Here is a 19,262-nt window from a genome sequence, read left to right as displayed (position 1 = left end):
CATCTCTGCATGAAAAATGCATTGTACTTCCATCTAGATTATGGGAAAATGCTATTAAAAATTGATGCTATCTTACAGCGAAATGTTATTCCACACTCAAGGACTGCTGGTCTTACCATGACTATGTAGGTGTGTTGAGTTTCTTTTTTTTTTTTCCATAATGCAAACATTTTACCAGTTGCTTCTGAAAACTTGTTGGTATGAAAGTATTTCTACAGAAAACTAAGGATAGTATCTATTTTCTCAAAATTTTTATCTCCACCTGAATTCTGTTCAGGGGGTCTGATTTAAATTGTACTGGTAGAACAGAAAGCTGAGATATGATTTTATAAGGATACATTAGATGTATTTTAAGAAAAGTAATCACTGTGTAATTATTCCTCATTGATCTATTTCTTCCCACAAATAGAGTTAAATGAGCAAGCAGATTTAATCTAAAGTTGATCAAAACTTGAATTAATTCTCTTAATTAAGGCGAGGGCTTGTTGTACATTCTAAGAGACCTCAAGGTCATTCCTCAAAATTGTTCAAGCAGCCATTCTGCACTTTAACCTGAAACTTAACTATTGGTATTTAGTATGAAGGAATTATGTCATGTTAATTGATGCATTCAAACTGTGGTGTTGGAGAACACTCTTGAGAACCCCTTTGACTGCATGGAAATCAAACCAGTCAATTCTAAAGGAAATCAGTCCTGAATTTTCATTGGAAAGACTGATGCTAAAGCTGAAACTCCAATACTTTGGCCACCTGATGAAAGAACTGAGTCATTGGAAAAGACCCTGATGCTGGAAAAGATTGAGGGCGGGAGGAGAGGGGGACGACAGAGGATGAGATGGTTGGATGGCATCACCGACTCAATGGACATGAGTTTGAGTAAACTCTAGGAGATGGTGATGAACAGGGAGGCCTGGCGTGCTGCACTCCATGGGATCGAAAAGAATCGCACACGACTGAGCAACTTTCTCTTTCACTTCCAGTCTGACCTAGAGAAGTATAGACACTAATTAGAAATAGACAGAGACTTGGATTTATAGCAGTAGGCATGCACGTTTAAGGGCTTCCCAGGTGGCGTTAGCAGTAACGAATCCACCTGCCAGTGCAGGAGACGTAAGAGACCTGGGTTCCATCCCTGGGTCGGGAAGATCCCCTGGAGAAGGGCATGGCAACCCGCTCCAGTATCCTTGCCTGGAGAATCCCATGGACAGAGGAGTCTGGTGGGCTGCAGTCCATTGGGTTACAAAGCATCAGATAGGACTGAGCGACTGAGCTTGCATGCACCATATATAAGTCTAAGTATCCATGTCCATCTGGGTCTACATTTGCAGCTCTGTCATCATCTCTGCCTGTGTCTCCTCCATCCATGAGTCTGTATCTGCGTATCCCGTCCACACCTTCACCTACGTCTACAGATCTGTATCTGTAGATCTGCATGTGTATCCTCTGTCTGCATCTCCATCTCTAACTGCGTCTCCGTCCACTGTCTGTATCCCTGTATCTGTCTATATCATCCGCATCTGCATCCATATATCCATGTATGTCTGCACCACCTACAGCTACATCATCACCAGCATCAACTGCGTCCATGTATCTGTATCATTTACATCGTCATCTGAGCCTGCATCTCCATCCATACATTCATCCCTCTCTCCATCTGTGTCAGCCACATCTCCATCCATGTATTCATATCTGTCTCTATAGCATCTCCATCTCCATCACGTATCTACATCTCCGTCTCTACATGTATCATCTACAGCCATATATCCATATCTATGCCCGTACATCTACACCTGCATCTCCTTCGTGTGTCTGTATGCCTCTGTGTGTATCATCTGCATCTGCATCTGTATGTCTCTATCCATTTCTGGACCATCTGCATCTCCATCATGTATCTCTATCTCTGTCTCTATATGAGTCCTCTACATCTGCATCCATTTATCCATCAGTTCGGTTCAGTTCAGTTCAGTTGCTCAGTCGTGTCCGACTCTCTGTGACCCCATGGACTGCAGCACACCAGGCTTCCCTGTCCATCACCAGCTCCCAGAGCTTGCTCAAACTCATGCCCACTGAGTTGGTGATGCCATCCAACCATCTCATCCTCTGTTGTCCGCTTCTCCACCTGCCCTCAGTCTTTCCCAGGAAAGGTAATTGATCAGAAAGGCAATGGCACCCCACTCCAGTACTCTTGCCTGGAAAATCCCATGGACGGAGGAGCCTGGAGGGCTACAGTCCATGGGGTCTCGAAGAGTCGGACACGACTGAGCGACTTCACTTTCACTTTTCACTTTCCTTCATTGGAGAAGGAAATGGCAACCCACTCCGGTGTTCTTGCCTGGGGAATCCCATGGACAGAAGAGCCTGGTGGGCTACAGTCCATGTGGTCACAAAGAGTCGGACTTCACTTTCTTACTATGCCTGTGATGGATCTCCTTGCAGTCCAAGGGACTCTCAAGAGTCATCTCCAACACCACAGTTCAAAAGCATCAATTCTTCAGCCTTCAGCTTTCTTTATAGTCCAACTCTGACATCCATACATGACCACTGGAAAAACCATAGCCTTGATTAGACGGACCTTTTTGAGAAAATAATGTCTCTGCTTTTTAATATGTTGTCTAGGTTGGTCATAACTTTACTTCCAAGGAGTAAGCATCTTTTAATTTCGTGGCTGAAGTCACCATCTGCAGTGATTTTGGAGCCCCAAAAATTAAAGTCTGCTTCCTGCCCGGTACCTGCCTGGCTCCTTACCCGCTTAGAAGCTCCTGTAGTGCCCTTCACTTGGTGTCACCTCTGATATCCATCTGAAGCTGCTTCCCGTCTTCTATTAGAATTTATCCTCACGTCTCCCAAGAAATTCCCACGCTGACCACAGGTCTTTCTAGATACATAGCTGCATGTGTATATTTTAAGTCATTTCCACATGTTTACTGAAAGGTGATATTAAAAAGTACCACGTGTTGACTTTCCCATTCGGACATGGGGGTGGAACAGTTATTTATGTACTTCTTTATTTTTTTTACTTTTTGGCTGGGCTGGGTCTTCCTTGCTCCAATGGACTTGTCTCTAGCTTCAGAGAGTGGGGGCAACTCTCTAATTGCAGTGCACAGGATGTCTCATTGCAGTGGCTTCTCTTATTGCCAAGCACAGGCTCTCTAGAACATGTGGGCTTCAGTAATTGTGGCTCCTGGGGTCTGGAGCACAGGCTCAGTATTTGTGGCACACAGGATTACTTGCATGTGGGATGTTCCCAGACCAGGGACTGAACCCATATCTCCAGCACTGGCAGGTGGATTCTGTGCCACTGAGCCACCTGGGATGTCCCATGTTGATTCTTGATCTTCTTCTTGAGATTAAGAACAATGCATTCCTGCTTGGACAGAGTCATCCGTACTTAAATATAGTTACTGCATTTGCCTCTCCATCTCATCATTCTTTCTGGAGTTATTTCTTCACTGATCTCCAGGAGCATATTGGGCACCTTCCGACCTGGGGAGTTCATCTTTCAGTGTCATATCTTTTTGCCTTTTCATATGGTTCACGGGGTTCTCAAGGCAAGAATGCTGAAGTGGTTTACCATTCTCTTCTCCAGTGGACCATATTTTGTCAGAAATCCATGTTTTGGATGTGAGACTTGGACCCTAAAGAAAGCTGAGCCCTGAAGAATTGATGCTTTTGAACTGTGGTATTGGAGAAGACTCTTGAGAGTCCCTTGGACTGCAAGGAGACCAAACCAGTCCATCCTAAAGGAGATCAGTCCTGAATATTCATTGCAAGGACGGATGCTGAAGCTGAAACTCCAATACTTTGGCCACCTGATGTGAAGAGCTGACTCACTGGAAAAGACCCTGATGCTGGAAAAGATTGACAGCAGAAGGAGAAGGGGACAACAGAGGATAAGATGGTTGGATGGCATCACAGACTGTATGGACATGAGTTTGAGCAAGCTCCAGGAGATGGTGATGGACAGGGAAGCCTGGCATGCTGCAGTCCTTGGGCTTGCAAAGAGTCGGACACAACTGAGCGACTGAAATAACCACGTTTGCCTGTAATCCTTCTTGTGTTCCTCTAGATGGAAAATCCTTTGGACCATGGGTTGCTTTACATCAGCAGTCCTCATCCTTTCTGTCAGTAGGGACTGGTTTTATGGGAGATGACTTTTCCGGATCAGGGTGGGTTTCAGGAGTGACGGTGTCAGGAGGACCTGTGTACTATACTGATCATGCACTGTGTTTCTATTATTATCACATCCGTTCCACCTCAGATCATCAAGCATTAGATCCTAGCGTTTGGGGACCCCTGCTTTACATGGTTAGCTCAATAATGGTAAATATTGCATCAAGATAGCTTAAAGGAATCTCTGCAGTCCTTTTAGCCAAAGTACTACCGAATGGCAGGTACCTTTCTCCCCCTGTGAGGTTTGTAGGTGCCCCATGAAGGTTAAACCTTATGAGCGTTATGCAGTTCTCAGCTCGTCCAAATTAATGGGGCGTGTGGAGTTTTCTGCCTGAGTCATCTGTGTGCATTTATTTATTTATGGGATCACAAGTACTGCTGTCGAATTGGTGTGAACTCGCTACTCAAATGGGAGGGCAGGTCACCAACATAAACACAAACATTGGCAGATTTTATGAGGGGGAAAATAGTCTGATCCAAGCAGATACCCTCAGAGATTTAAACCAGGAGGTTCTGTCCACAGGGACTGCAGTGAAATCTTTTCTTGTGATTACTTCCTCCAAGACTGATGCCAAACTGTCCCTGTTTATATCACCCCACTGAGTGGAACGCGTTTCTCCGCATCCTGTTTTCCGGTACCTGATCTTCACTGCTGCTCTTGTTTGTGTTTCTTTGCCTTCTTATATGATGTGCTATCATTGTTCAGTCACTAATTTGAGTCTAACTCTGCGATCCCATGGACTGCAGCACACCAGGCTTCCCTGTCCTTCACCATCTCCTGGAGCTTGCTCAAACTTGTATCCATTGAGTCAGTGATACCATCCAACCATCTCATCCTCTGTTGTCCCGTTCTCCTCCTGCCTTCAATCTTTCCCCACATCAGGATCTTTTCCAATGGGTCAGCTCTTTGCATCAGCTGGCCAAAGTATTGGAGCTTCAGCTTCAACATCAGTCCTTCCAGTGAATATTCAGGAGTGATTTCTTTAGGATGGACTGGTTGGATCTCCTTGCAGTCCAAGGGACTCTCAGGAGTCTTCAACAGCACAGTTCAAAAGCATCAGTTCTTCAGCACTCAACCTTCTTTATCGTCCGACTCTAGCGTCTGTACATGCCAACTAGACATAGCTTTGACTCTACAGATCTTTGTTGGCAAAGTGATGTCTCTGCTTTTAAATATGCTGTCTAAGTAAGTCGTGGCTTCTCTTCCAAGCACCAAGCGTCTCTTTGTGCCCTTTATTCTGAAATGGATTAAAACACAAGATCCAGAAATACTAGATAATGGCTAGAAACACTAATGTTTGAGAAGAACGGCCTAGGGTAAGTCTTTTTTTCTGCCTCTGATAAATTTTGAAGACCATTTCTTTCTGTTTAATCACATCTTATTGTATCTGCCAAAATTATCTACAACACGGTAGGCCTCTTGGATAATTGGGAGAAATAGAAAGCAATTTGAAAGTCAAACAATAGGATTTGCTATTTTTACCCTAAATTCAAACAGGTTACAGTTGAATAAATACTGGTCATTCTGTAGATACTTTCCAAAATTGTTATGGTCTTCATTACCAAATGCACCAGGTACAGATTTTTAAATGCACCTTATCCGATGGACATTTTAAATAATTTCATTTCAGGATAATTGGTTGAAAGGTGTTTCGAATTACACTCTTTGAGAAAAGAGAATCAATTTCAATTGAAAGAAACATTCAGAGTTGCAGGCTGGGCCCAGACGTGGTGTTCATGTCATAAATCAAACCTCATTTTCTCCTCCGAGTTACTGATTTATTTTCCTCTATTTTTCATGTCTGTTTGATCACAAGTAGAAATGAGTATACAATAAGATATGCCTTCAGACTTGTAATTTGCGATTTTAGACATTTAACAGCTTTTTTCTCACTTTCACTTAAACAGTTTAAACCAATGCCATTTCTCACTATCCCCAAAGCATCTATACGAGGCTGCCTTATTAAAGTCTGTGGGATATTACATGAAAAGTCTGCAGTTTGCAGAATTTAATGTTGCTTATCTTAACAGTTGCAAAGCAGAAGCCATCTAAACCCTTTCTCTACCCTCTGAAAGTGTTCCAAAAAGTCCAGCGCTCAGGTAAATTATATAGAAATCACTGAGGGGAATGGTTAACATTTACACGTGCAGTGGATTGTATGCAGTAGCTTCTATTATTCCCAAGACCCTTAACTGATATTTGTCATTGTTCAGTCACTCAGTCGTGTCTGACTCTTCGAGACCCCATGGACTGCAGCATGCCAGGCTTCCCTGTCCATCACCATCTCCCAGAGCTTGCTCAAACTCACGTCCATCGAGGCAGTGATGCCATCCAACCATCTCATCTTCTGCCGCCCCCTTCTCCTCATGCCCTCAATCTTTCCCAGCATCAGTGTCCTTTCCACCTACATTATCATTTAATTGTGAAAACAGAGGGCCACTGATAATACTGAGTATTAATTGAGACATCAGAGGGAAAAAAGCAATCATGCATCTCGAAAATAGAGATAACATTCTTTTTTTCAGCTGCAGCAAATTATGTATTCAAAGTTCTGGATATAAGTATATTGGCATTGCATCAAAGTAAACTACAAATGTTTTACTTATGTTTGAAACAAAAAGTTTTCCTGGGTGAATGTACCACTGTTCATTTCAGTTCAGTTCAGTTGCTCAGTCGTGTCCGACTCTTTGAGACCCCGTGAGTCGCAGCACGCCAGGCCTCCCTGTCCATCACCATCTCCCGGAGTTCACCCAGACTCACGTCCGTCGAGTCCGTGATGCCATCCAGCCATCTCATCCTCTGTCGTCCCCTTCTCCTCCTGCCCCCAATCCCTCCCAGCATCAGAGTCTTTTCCAATGAGTCAGTTCTTCGCATGAGGTGGCCAAAGTACTGGAGTTTCAGCTTTAGCATCATTCCTTCCAAAGAACACCCAGGGCTGGTCTCCTTTAGGATGGACTGGTTGGATCTCTTTGCAGTCCAAGGGACTCTCAAGAGTCTTCTCCAACACCACAGTTCAAAAGCATCAATTCTTCAGCACTCAGCTTTCTTCACAGTCCATCTCTCACATCCATACCTGACCACTGTTAGATACCTCTTAAACAACAATAAAAAATGTTATTTATTCATCTTTTTTGGTAAGAAGGAAGAGGAAGAGCATAGTTAGAAGAGCTTGTTTGGGCTGTGGACACAGGAGGCTTCTGCACATAGAATATAAACAATACGTTCTGTGAGCTGCCAGGAGGAGAGATTCAGCAAGGCAAGGAGACCAACTTGGGGGGATAAAAGGCTGTAAAAGTCTTTGAGCCCAACTCTAGCAGAGGCTCAGGTCTTCCCACCCAGCAGTCATCCCTCTTCCCTGGTGACGATTGCTCAGGATAAGAAGCTGGATTTTTAATATCTGTTCATGGTGATTCTTTGTTTTATTTATAAAAAAATTTAATTGGAGGATAATTGCTTTATAATGGTGCATTCGTTTCTGGTGTGTAACATCATGAATCTGTCATAAGTATATATGTGGGTGTTGTGTGCATATGTACACACACACACACACAACACACATATCCCCTCCCTCTCAATTCACACCTCACCCCACCCGTCTAGGTCATCACAGAGCCCCGAGCTGAGCTCTCTGTGCTATGCAGCAGCTTCCCACTAGCTGTCTATGTTACACATGGTCGTGTGTATGGACTTGCCTGGCGGCTCAGATGGTAAAGAGTCCACCTGCCGTGCAGGAGACCCGGCTTCCATCCCTGGGTTGCGAAGATCCCCTGGGGAAGGGAATGACAACCCACTCCAGTATTCTGGCCTGGAGAATTCTGTGGACAGAGGAGCCTGGTGGGCTACAGTCCATGGGGTTGCAAAGAATTGGACAGGACTGAGCAACTAACAGACACATAATTTGTGTGTGTATATGGACATGGAACAACAGACTGGTTCCAAATAGGAAAAGGAGTGTGTCAAGGCTGTATATTGTCACTCTGTTTATTTAACTTATATGCAGAGTACATCATGAGAAATGCTGGACTGGAAGAAAACACAAGCTGGAGTCAAGATTGCCGGGAGAAATATCAATAACCTCAGATATGCAGATGACACCAGCCTTATGGCAGAAAGTGAAGAGGAACTAAAAAGCCTCTTGATGAAAGTGAAAGTGGAGAGTGAAAAAGTTGGCTTAAAGCTCAACATTCAGAAAACGAAGATCATGGCATCCGGTCCCACCACTTCATGGGAGATAGATGGAGAAACAGTGGAAACAGTGTCAGACTTTATTTTTCTGGGCTCCAAAATCACTGCAGATGGTGACTGCAGCCGTGAAATTAAAAGACGCTTACTCCTTGGAAGGAAAGTTATGACCAACCTAGATAGCATATTCAAAAGCAGAGACATTACTTTGCCAACAAAGGTCCGTCTAGTCAAGGCTATGGTTTTTCCTGTGGTCATGTATGGATGTGAGAGTTGGACTGTGAAGAAGGCTGAGCGCCGAAGAATTGATGCTTTTGAACTGTGGTGTTGGAGAAGACTCTTGAGAGTCCCTTGGACTGCAAGGAGATCCAACCAGTCCATTCTGAAGGAGATCAGCCCTGGGATTTCTTTGGAAGGAATGATGCTAAAGCTGAAACTCCAGTGCTTTGGCCACCTGATGCGAAGAGTTGACTCATTGGAAAAGACTCTGATGCTGGGAGGGATTGGGGGCAGGAGGAGAGGGGGACGACAGAGGATGAGATGGCTGGATGGCATCACTGACTCGATGGACGTGAGTCTGAGTGAACTCTGGGAGTTGGTGATGGACAGGGAGGCCTGGCGTGCTGCAATTCATGGGGTCACAAAGAGTCGGACACGACTGAGCGACTGATCTGATCTGATCTAATATATATATATATATATCAATGCTACTGTCTCAGTTCATCCCATCCTCTCTTTCCCCTGTTGTGTCCATAAGTCTGCTGTCTACTCTATGTCTCTATTCGTGTCCTGCAAATAGGTTCATCAGCACCACTTTCATCGATTCCATATATATATATATGGAATTATATATATATGAAATTATATATATATGTGGAATTATATATATATAAGGAATTATATATATATATATAAGGAATTATATATATATTAATCAAGGCTGTAGTTTTTCCAGTGATCATGTATGGATGTGAGAGTTGGACCATAAAGAAAGCTGAGCGCCGAAGAATTGATACTTTTGAACTGTGGTGTTGGAGGAGACTCTTGAGAGTCCCTTGGACTGCAGGGAGATCCAACCAGTCCATCCTAAAGGAGATCAGTCCTGAATGTCCACTGGAAGGACTGATGCTGAAGGTGAAGAAGCCACAATACTCTGACCACCTAATGTGAAGAACTGACTCCTTGGAAAAGACCCTGATGCTGGGAAAGATTGAAGGCAGGAGGAGAAGGGGATGACAGAGGATGAGATGGTTGGATGGGATCACCGACTCGCTGGACATGAGTTTGAGCAAGCTCTGAGAGCTGGTGATGGACAGGAAAGCGTGGCATGCTGTAGTCCATGGGGTTGCTAAGAGTCAGAGATGACCGAGCTGATATATATATAAATGTGTGTGTTGAAGTACGATATTTGCCTTTCCCTTTCCAACTTAACTTCATCTTTATAATAGACTCTTGGTTCATGTTAGTCAGCACAGGAGTTTGAAAGATTGTACTGGTTTCATTTGTTTGCAAAAAATCTATGGAGACAGTCCCATCAATGCATTGACTTTCCAAAGTCTATACTGATCAGTGGGGTTTGTAATTGCTAGTTGGACTGTTAAGGAAGTCGTCCTCCTTTTTTAAGATTTCTTTGTTTTGGCGGTGGTGCTCAGGCTTCTCATTGTGGGGGCTTCTCCTGTTGCAGAGCATGTGCTCTGGGCCAGCGGGCTTCAGAACTTGTAGCACACAGGCTCGTAGTTGTAACAGGGGGTCTTCATGGACCGTGGATTTAATTCATGTCCCCTGCACTGGCAGGAAGGTCCTCAACCCCTAGACCATCAGGGAAACCTCTACGTCGTCCCTTTTTAAAAAAATTATTTCATTTATTTTAATTGGAGGCTAATTACTTTACAATATTTTAATAAACATTGCATCTACAGCTCTCAGCGACTCTCTTTGCTAGCTCTTTATCAGCCCGAGGTGCATGTTATTTTGAAACTACCAACATCAGAAAATATTCTCCAACACCCAAGTTAAATATCACATTAACAGAATGTGGTTTCAAAATGATAGGCTGGAAAAGGCTTTAAAAAAAATTTAAATAAAAGATTCCAAACATCTAGTTTGGGGCGCTCTTTTAGAGCCGTGTCAATATATTTAGCATCGACTAGGAAACTTTTTCTGACTTTTTGAAACCAGTCTCCCCACAGATACACAGATGAGGAAAAACAATAAGATATAGCAAAGTGACAGTTTAGTATTCAACTCACATAAACTCCCGTTGTGTCCACGCTGTGGGCATAGGGTAGGGCCAGCTCTCCGTTTCTTTTGTTGACAAGGGAAATTTCTCAATTCCTAAAGTGCAATCATTCACAATTTCAGCTGTCGGGACAGTCAACAAAACGTTGCATCAAGCATTTGCACTGGAAAAATTTGCACTGTTTCTCCCAGAAAATCGTTGTTAGGAAAGCAATCTCTGGTTCTTGAATGGTCATCTTCAATGCTTCTGTCTTTGTAGGTATCCACAGATGGCCGCATTAACCTCCTGAACACACACACACACACACACACACATACACACACGCTCATGCATGCAAACGCCATGTGCTTATAGACAATGCATAACTGTGGGGACCTAAGCCCTTCCTCTGTGACGCTGGTCCTCCGGGATTGACCTTCTCCACGGATTCCCGCCCGGCAACCTTTTCTGTCGGGTTTCTCTTGGTACCCATGGATACAGAACTTGGTCCCTCCTCAGAGCTGGCTCAGGCAAGCTTCTCATTCATTGGCTCCTGCCCGGTGCGCTCTGTGTGACTCTAACTACTTAGTGATTTCATTCAGTCACAGCATGGTAAACCAGGCAGTTACCATCCCCAGCCCACTATCCCAAACAAAAGCCAGGATAGGGACAAAAACCCTGTAATCCGGGACTTTCCTGATGGGCCGGTGGTTAAGGGTCTGAGCTCCGGCTACAGAGGGGCACAGGTTCAATCCGTGGTTCGTGACTAATATCCCACACGTCTCAGCACATGGCCAAAACAACAACACAACAAAAGATTGAATGACCTGAATATATTCAATGACCTTCTGACCAACCCACCGCCCAGCTCCAGTTCAAACATCTTTGAAAATCCCATTTAGGGTCTTCTTTACCTCGAAGAAGTTGTGTTGCATAGATAGGCATTCTTAAATGGATATACATTTTACATTTTCACTGCCTTTTACAAAGAAAGGGTCCTGTGACGTCTATAATCTTGCTGGACTCGAGATTTTAGTTAAAATTCTGTCCTCACAGTGCTTTCCCGGTGGTGTCGTCGAACCCAGGAGTGCGGTTGAAGGTTTGCCAGACACTCTGTGGATGGTCAGCTTTGGGACGTCATGGTTTCCTAAGTTGTTGTTCAGTGACTCAGTCGTGTCCAACCCTTTTCGACTCCACAGACTAGCCCACCAGGCTCCTCCATCCATGGGATTCTCCAGTCAAGAATACTGGAGTGGGTTGCCATTTCCTCCTCCAGGGGAATCTTCCCAACAGGATATAATGGCATTTAAACCCTGCCGTCCAAAAATGTATTCTGCAGCTTCGAGATCGATGTTGAAATGACAATGAGAAGCATCTCTAAAAGATGGAAACAAAATGAAACTCAGCAGAAGGAAAAAAGAAGATGCTCAAGTGTTCCCCGCTGTCCACTTCCTGACACTGATTAGGGGGGAAAAATGCCCACATGACCCACAAGCATAGTGTGCTCTGAATTTCGCTAGTTGGTCACGGACAGTTGGTCACCCTGAAAATAAAAGTGATTACTTCCCAGACTTGAGGAAACAAACTCTCCCCCTTGATGACGTGCCCTTTCCATCTTTCAGGGACCGCATGTATAATTATCGGACGATGTCATGAGGGAACTTAAACATTGTTTTAACCTTTCCTTTTTTTCACCCTTTCCCTGACTTTGAAACATGGCTTTTTCTTTTTAAAATCTAAAGGCGGAAAAACCACCACCTCCTCTAGGGAAGTGTGTTAGGATCTGAACAATGTAGAAGTAGATAATCTGATTATCCAGAAAAAAAATGAGTAAATTTATTTTAATATTTTGATCATTAAGAAAGTCCAAGCTAAGTGAGTGTCCATCCATGCTAAATAATTACTGTGCAATTATTATGGGTATTTTCTAGCCTATAGGTAGTAGTTTGATGGCTTTGTCACTAAATTGCTTCCAACTCTTGCTACCCCCATGGACTGTAGCCCGCCAGGCTCCTCTGGCCATCGGATTTCCCAGAGGAGCTCAATGGAGTGGGTACCCATTGCCTTCTCCTGGGGATCTTCCTGACCCAGGGATCCAACCCAGGTCTCCTGCACTGCAGGCAGATTCTTTACCGACTCATCTACCAGGAAAGCCCTACAGGGAGTCCTGTCGGAGATCATTACTGTTTGAGCTGTAACGGAACAAGGTGAAGGAGAGAAATGACTCAGAGGCCAGATACCGTATGGAAATCAGGCTTCTTTGATTCCAAAGCTGTCCATCTTCTTCTTGGACTGTACCTTGGCACCGCCTACCTGTGAAATCAGTCCTGTGATTTCAGACTTGAACCCTCCAAATGTATCATCTCTGTTGCCACTTTTACTGAAGAACTGATCCATTGATTTTCCTTTTTCCTATGCATAAATAATAATTCCTGTTCTTTTTTAGTGCTTATTTGACACTAGATTAAATGGATTTACAGTGCTGTGTTTCTGGTGTACAGCACAATGATTCAGTTATATAACCTGTATCTCTTCTCTCTTCAATTGTTTTCCTGTTTAGGTTGTTAAATAATCCTGAGCAGAGTTCCCTGTAATATACAGTAGGTCCTTGTTGACTATTTTATATATAGAAGTGTGTGTGTTATTCACTCGCTCAGTCGTGTCTGACTCTTTGCGACCCCATGGACTGCAGCACACGAGGCTTCCCTGTCCATCATCAACTCCTGGAGTTTGCTCAAACTCATATCCATCGAGTCTGTGATGCCATCCAACCATCTCATCCTCTGTCGTCCCCTTTTCCTCCCGCCTTCTATCTTTCCCAGCATCAGGGTCTTTTCCAATGAGTCAGTTCTTCCGTGGCCAGAGTATTGGAGCTTCAGCTTCAGCATCCGTCCTTCCAATGAATATTCAGGGCTAATTTCCTTTACGTTTGACAGGTTGGATCTCCTTGCAGTCAAGGGACTCTCAAGAGTCTTCTCCAACACCACAGCTGGAAAGCATCAATTCTTGGGCACTCAGCCTTCTTTATGGTCCAGCTCTCACATCCCTCATCGTGCTTTTCATTTGCGTTTCTCTTATAGTTAGATCCATGGGGTCTCAAGGACAAGAAAATGGCAGCCTACTCTAGTCTTCTTGAGAGTTCCGTGGGTGGAGGAGCCTGGTGGGCTGCTGTCCATGCGGTCACAGAGAGTTGGACATGACTGAAGCGACTTAACATGCCTGCATCCATTGGAGAGGGAAATGGCAACCCAGTCCAGTATTCTTGCCTGGAGAATCCCAGGGACAGAGGAGCCTGGCGGGCTGCCATCTATGGGGTCGCACAGAGTCGGACACGGCTTAGCAACTGAGCAGTAGTTGGGATGATAAGCATCTTTTTGATGAGCATCTTTTCAGATGCCTCTTGGTCATCTGTCTTCTTTATAGAAATGTCTGTTTGAGTCTTCTTCTGCTTTATTTTAAATGCAGACTAGGATTTCTACCTCTTCCTCGGGGAAAATTGCATTGCAAACTATGGATCCTCAGAAATTAATGCTAGGTTAGTTTGTTCTAAAAAGAAAAAAACTGTCTCTTCCCATTTCGATGCTTGTTTTTTATTTCTGCCTTTCTTTGGGAGAGAGGAAAGGGGGAAGGGGAGGGAAGTTTGAGGGCTGGGGCTAAAAGCCTGATAATGCAAACTAAAATATGCAGATAAGCCTCACCCAAAGGTTTTCAGCTTTTGGAGGTGGTGACATACTTATTTTATATCCAGATCTTTTCTGAGAGAGGAGGAGATTGATTACAGCTTTTCAGGGATGTTTCAATTACTTGCCTGTGTTAGTAAGAGTGTTTCTGATTAATCGCCTGACTTCAGGTCAGCCGGCCGCCGTCATCTAAATGAGTTCTAACAGGTGGCTGACGTCTTGACAGGCAAAGTGATGGGGAGCCCAGCAAAGCTTAATAGAAGCCACGTCAATCTGGAGTGTAAAAATAAATAAATAAAAATAAAAAGGGAGTGTTGAACCATCTTGTTGCTCCTGTTGTTGAGTTGCTAAGTCATGTCCGACTCTTTGCAACCCCATGGACTGCAGCACGCCAGGCTTCCCTGTCCTTCACTGTCTCCCGGAGCTTGCTTAAACTCATGCCCATCAAGTCGGTGATGCCATCCAACCATCTCATCCTCTGTCATCCCCTTCTCCTCCCGCCTTCAATCTTTCCCAGCTTCAGGGTCTTTTCCCATGAGTCGGCTCTTTGCATCAGGTGACCAGAGTATTGGCGTTTCAGCATCAGTCCTTCCAATGAATATCCAGGGTTGGCTTCTTTTAGGAGTGACTGGTTTGATCTCCTTGCTGTCCAAGAGTCTTCTCCAGCACCACAATTTCTTTTCAATACCCAACAGCTGGGAAATGTGTGCAAATAAATAAATACTTTCTGAAATGTTTATTGTCTTGTAAAACGTTCACACACAACTCCTGTTCTGAAAAGAAAAACAAACGGAAAAAGTATCTAGACGTAAATAGCTTTAGGAACTAGAGTTCTTCCTCGGGCTTGTGTCCACTTGTTCAGTCCCCGCAGTGGGTCCACCTTAGTCCACCCAGGTTAAGAGAATGCTCACGCCTACACTCTTGTCCGTATTGAGCTGACGAAAGTAATTTGCCACATGGAAAGAAAATAAGGTTGCATTTTAGGAAAACATGAGATGGTCTCAGATACCAAAGCCATGGGTTTGCTGTTGTGGCATGCCTTGCGAATGATCTAGTGAATATTGTCTAGAAAAAAGAATGTGTTCAGTATTAAGTTCCTTTTACATGTTTTTAAAAAATTATTGATATACAAGTAGCTTTTCAATGCTGTTAGTTTCTGCTGTACAGCAAAGCAACTCAGTTACAGATAGATATAGATATAAATTATTGTTTATATTATTTTCCACTGTGGTTTATCAGAGAGCATTGAATATGGTTCCCTGTTCTATACAGTATGACCTTATTGTTTATCCATCATATGTATAATAGTTGGTGTTGTGTGGTTACTCACTCAGTCATGTCCAAGTCTTTGCAACCCCATGGACCATAGTTCACCAGGCTCCTCTGTCCATGGGATTTCTCAGGCGATATGACTGGACTGGGTTGCCATTTCCTTCTCCAGGACATCTTCCCGACCCAGGGATCGAACCTGGAGCCTCCTGCGTCTCCTGCATTGGTAAGTGGATTCTTAACTGTGTTAGCCACCCAGGGGACCGAGTAGGAGTTTGGAATTAGAAGATATAAACTATTATACATTGTTACAGGTGGTTGGGTGGCATCACCGACTCGATGGACATGAGTCTGAGCAAACTCTGGGAGATGGTGAAGGACAGGGAAGCCTGGCGTGGTGCTGTCCACAGGGTGGCAAAGAGTCGGACAAGACTGAGCGACTGAACAACAACAACATATTATATACGGCTTAAATCCGCTAATTGCAAAGTCTGTTCTCTATGCCCATGAGTCTGCTTCTCTTTCACAAATAAGTTCGTGTGTGTGTGTATTTTATTTAATTCCTCGTATAAGGGATATCATATGATATATCTGTCTGTCTGCCTGACTTACTTCACTCAGGATGATCATGTCTAGGTCCACCCAGGTGGCAGCACACGGCATTATTTTATTCTCAGTTTAAAGTCTTGAACCCAGTTACCAGCAGGGAAGATGTATTCTTTCCGCTCTAAAGTCCAGATGCCACAGTTCATTTCTCCTGACACCTTTACTTCTCACAGTCCGGAGGCCGTCAGGCTCTAAGATGTGCAGTTTGTATTGGCTACTGAATCCCCAGAGCCTGGGACTAATGCTGTACCCACAGGCCAATAGCCTTCTCTTTGAGGATCATTTCTGAGCCTTTCCTTGCTTAGGGCTCTGTATATCAGAAGTGTCCACATCTCAGAGTATTGATTAGTGATGCTGTTTCTGTTAAGCCGCTAAGTCGTGTCCGATTCTTTGTGACCGCATGGACTGCATCATGCCAGGCCTCCCCGTCCATCACCGACTCCCAGAGCTTGCTCAAACTCATGTCCATTGAGTCAGCGATGCCATCCAACCATCTCATCCTCTGTACTCCCCTTCTCCTCCCACCTTCAATCTTTCCCAGCATCGGGGTCTTTTCCAATGAGGCAGCTCTTTGCATCATGTGGCCAAAGTTTTGGAGTTTCAGCTTCAGCATCAGTCCTTCCAATGAACACTCAGGATTGATCTCCTTTAGGACTCACTGGTTGGATCTCCTTGCAGTCCACGGGACGCTCAAGAGTCTTCTCCAGCACCACAGTTCAAAAGCATCAGTTCTTCGGCACTCAGCTTTCTTTACAGTTCAACTCTCACATCCATACATAACTACTGGAAAAATCACAGCTTTGACTGTATGGACCTTTGTTGGCAAAGTAACAACGTGTATATGTGTTATCTGTAGATATATTTGGTCATCCTTTATGCAGCTGCTCCAGTTGTTTCTTCATCCTCTGTCTCGCTGTGTCTTCATGTCAGTATTTGTATCGAATTTCTCTGCTCTGTTAATACACAATTCTCCGTGCCCTACGGTCAAACCCGGTCCCTTTAAACTGGAGTAAAGCTGCTTTTCAGGGTCTTTTGAAGTCTGATCATTTTCAACGCTCCCGATAGCTTTTTGTCATGCTTGAAATTTTACACAAAATTCCTCAGGATGTTATATCTAAAGAAGGAAAATAAACAATCATCAGATTTCTTAAGGATGGGAATTTTAGGCTGCAAAAATTTGGCAATCACTCCTGGGAGGGATTGGGGGCAGGAGGAGAGGGGGATGACAGAGGATGAGATGGCTGGATGGCATCACCGACTTGATGGACGTGAGTTTGAGTGAACTCCGGAGTTGGTGATGGACAGGGAGGCCTGGCACGCTGCGATTCATGGGGTCACAAAGAGTCGGACACGACTGAGTGACTGAACTGAACTATGCATTTCACTGGATTTTTGTCTGGTGGTACCAGGTGACAGTTATAACATAAAAGGAAATACAGTTTCAGAATTATTTACTATATAACTATGTCTAAGTTTTAAAAAGATAAGCATCCTAACTATAAAACTACATGTAGCCTCAGCAGCTCAATGGACGTGAGTATGAGCAAACTCTGGGAGTTGGTGATGGACAGGGAAGCCTGGCGTGTTGCAGTCCATGAGGTCGTAAAGAGTCAGACACAACTGAGCAACTGAAGAACAGCCTCAAATAGAATGTATGACTGATTCATTTTGCTGTATAGTTGAAATCAGCACAACACTGTAAAGCAACTATGCTCCAATAAATATTAATTTAAAAAATAAGGAAACAGGGAGAGAGAAGCTAGTATAGACTAATTTCAGTTCAATTCAGTTCAGTCGCTCAGTCGTGTCCGACTCTTTGCGATCCCATTAATCACAGCACGCCAGGCCTCCCTGTCCATCACCAACTCCTGGAGTTCACTCAGACTCACGTCCATCGAGTCACTGATGCCATCCAGCCATCTCATCCTCTGTCGTCCCCTTCTCCTCCTGCCCCCAATCCCTCCCAGCATCAGAGTCTTTTCCAATGAGTCAACTCTTCGCATGAGGTGGCCAAAGTCCTGGAGTTTCAGCTTTAGCATCATTCCTTCCAAAGAAATCCCAGGGCTGATCTCCTTCAGAATGGACTGGTTGGATCTCCTTGCAGTCCAAGGGACTCTCAAGAGTCTTCTCCAACACCACAGTTCAAACAAATTTAAAAAGTAACTAATATTTCCCTTTACTCTTCGAATAGGTTTTAGATATCTCTCTTTAAAAATAAAATACTAAATCAACTCTAATTCTATTTTTTACTATGTGAACTTCAAAATCAAAAAAAGTTGTAGGTATGACCAGAGTCATTTTAAATTTATTAAGGAAAGTACTATCATCTAGGATGTAATCTAACATGTTAAATGTATTCTCTTAAAAATGATGCCTATTTGGCTGGTTTTTTTTTTTATGGTAATAAAATTTCAAGTTAGCATGTTAACATTACATGCAGTGGGTAAAATTTGAAAGCAGTGATTTTGTAATTTTCTCTTTTTTTTTAAGAATGCTGCCTTTTTTTTATTGTGCAGCTGATTTACACTTTGGCTGCTATTATAATCATTAGGACAAGTTGTTTGACAGTCTTGAACAAATCGCTTGTATTTTTACTAATGATTCTGTTTTCCTTTTTCTATCAGTTATGTCGGACTGCTTACGTGTTAACATGATTCTATTAATTAAACTTAAATTGTGACTTTCTCTGGTTTTCCACGCATTATCTCTCAGGTTTTAGTTTTTTTAATTTATTTTTTAACTGAAGGATAATTGCTGTACAGAATTTTGCTGTTTTCTGTCGAACCTCAGCATGAATCAGCCATAGGTATACATATGCCTCCTCCCTTTTGAAATTCCTTTCCACCCCCCTCCCCATCTCGCCCCTCTAGGCTGACACAGAGCCCCTGTTTGAGTTCCCTGAGTCACACAGCAAATTCCCGTTGGCTGTCTATGTTACATATGGTGGTGTAAGTTTCCATGTTACTCTCTCCATACATCTCTCCACTTGACAAACCTCAAATTTGTCTATTCCTTTTTCAAGGAGCCTGTTACTCTAGTAACAGACTTCCTGGGTAGTGGCAAAGAATGAAACGAGTCGCCAGTCCAGGCTCGATGCACAATACTGGATGCTTGGGGCTGGTGCACTGGGACGACC

Source organism: Bos indicus x Bos taurus, chromosome X (assembly GCF_003369695.1).
Source record: "Bos indicus x Bos taurus breed Angus x Brahman F1 hybrid chromosome X, Bos_hybrid_MaternalHap_v2.0, whole genome shotgun sequence".
Taxonomy (NCBI): domain Eukaryota; kingdom Metazoa; phylum Chordata; class Mammalia; order Artiodactyla; family Bovidae; genus Bos; species Bos indicus x Bos taurus.
The sequence above is the reverse complement of the archived record's forward strand: the minus strand, read 5'-3'. Positions refer to the sequence as shown.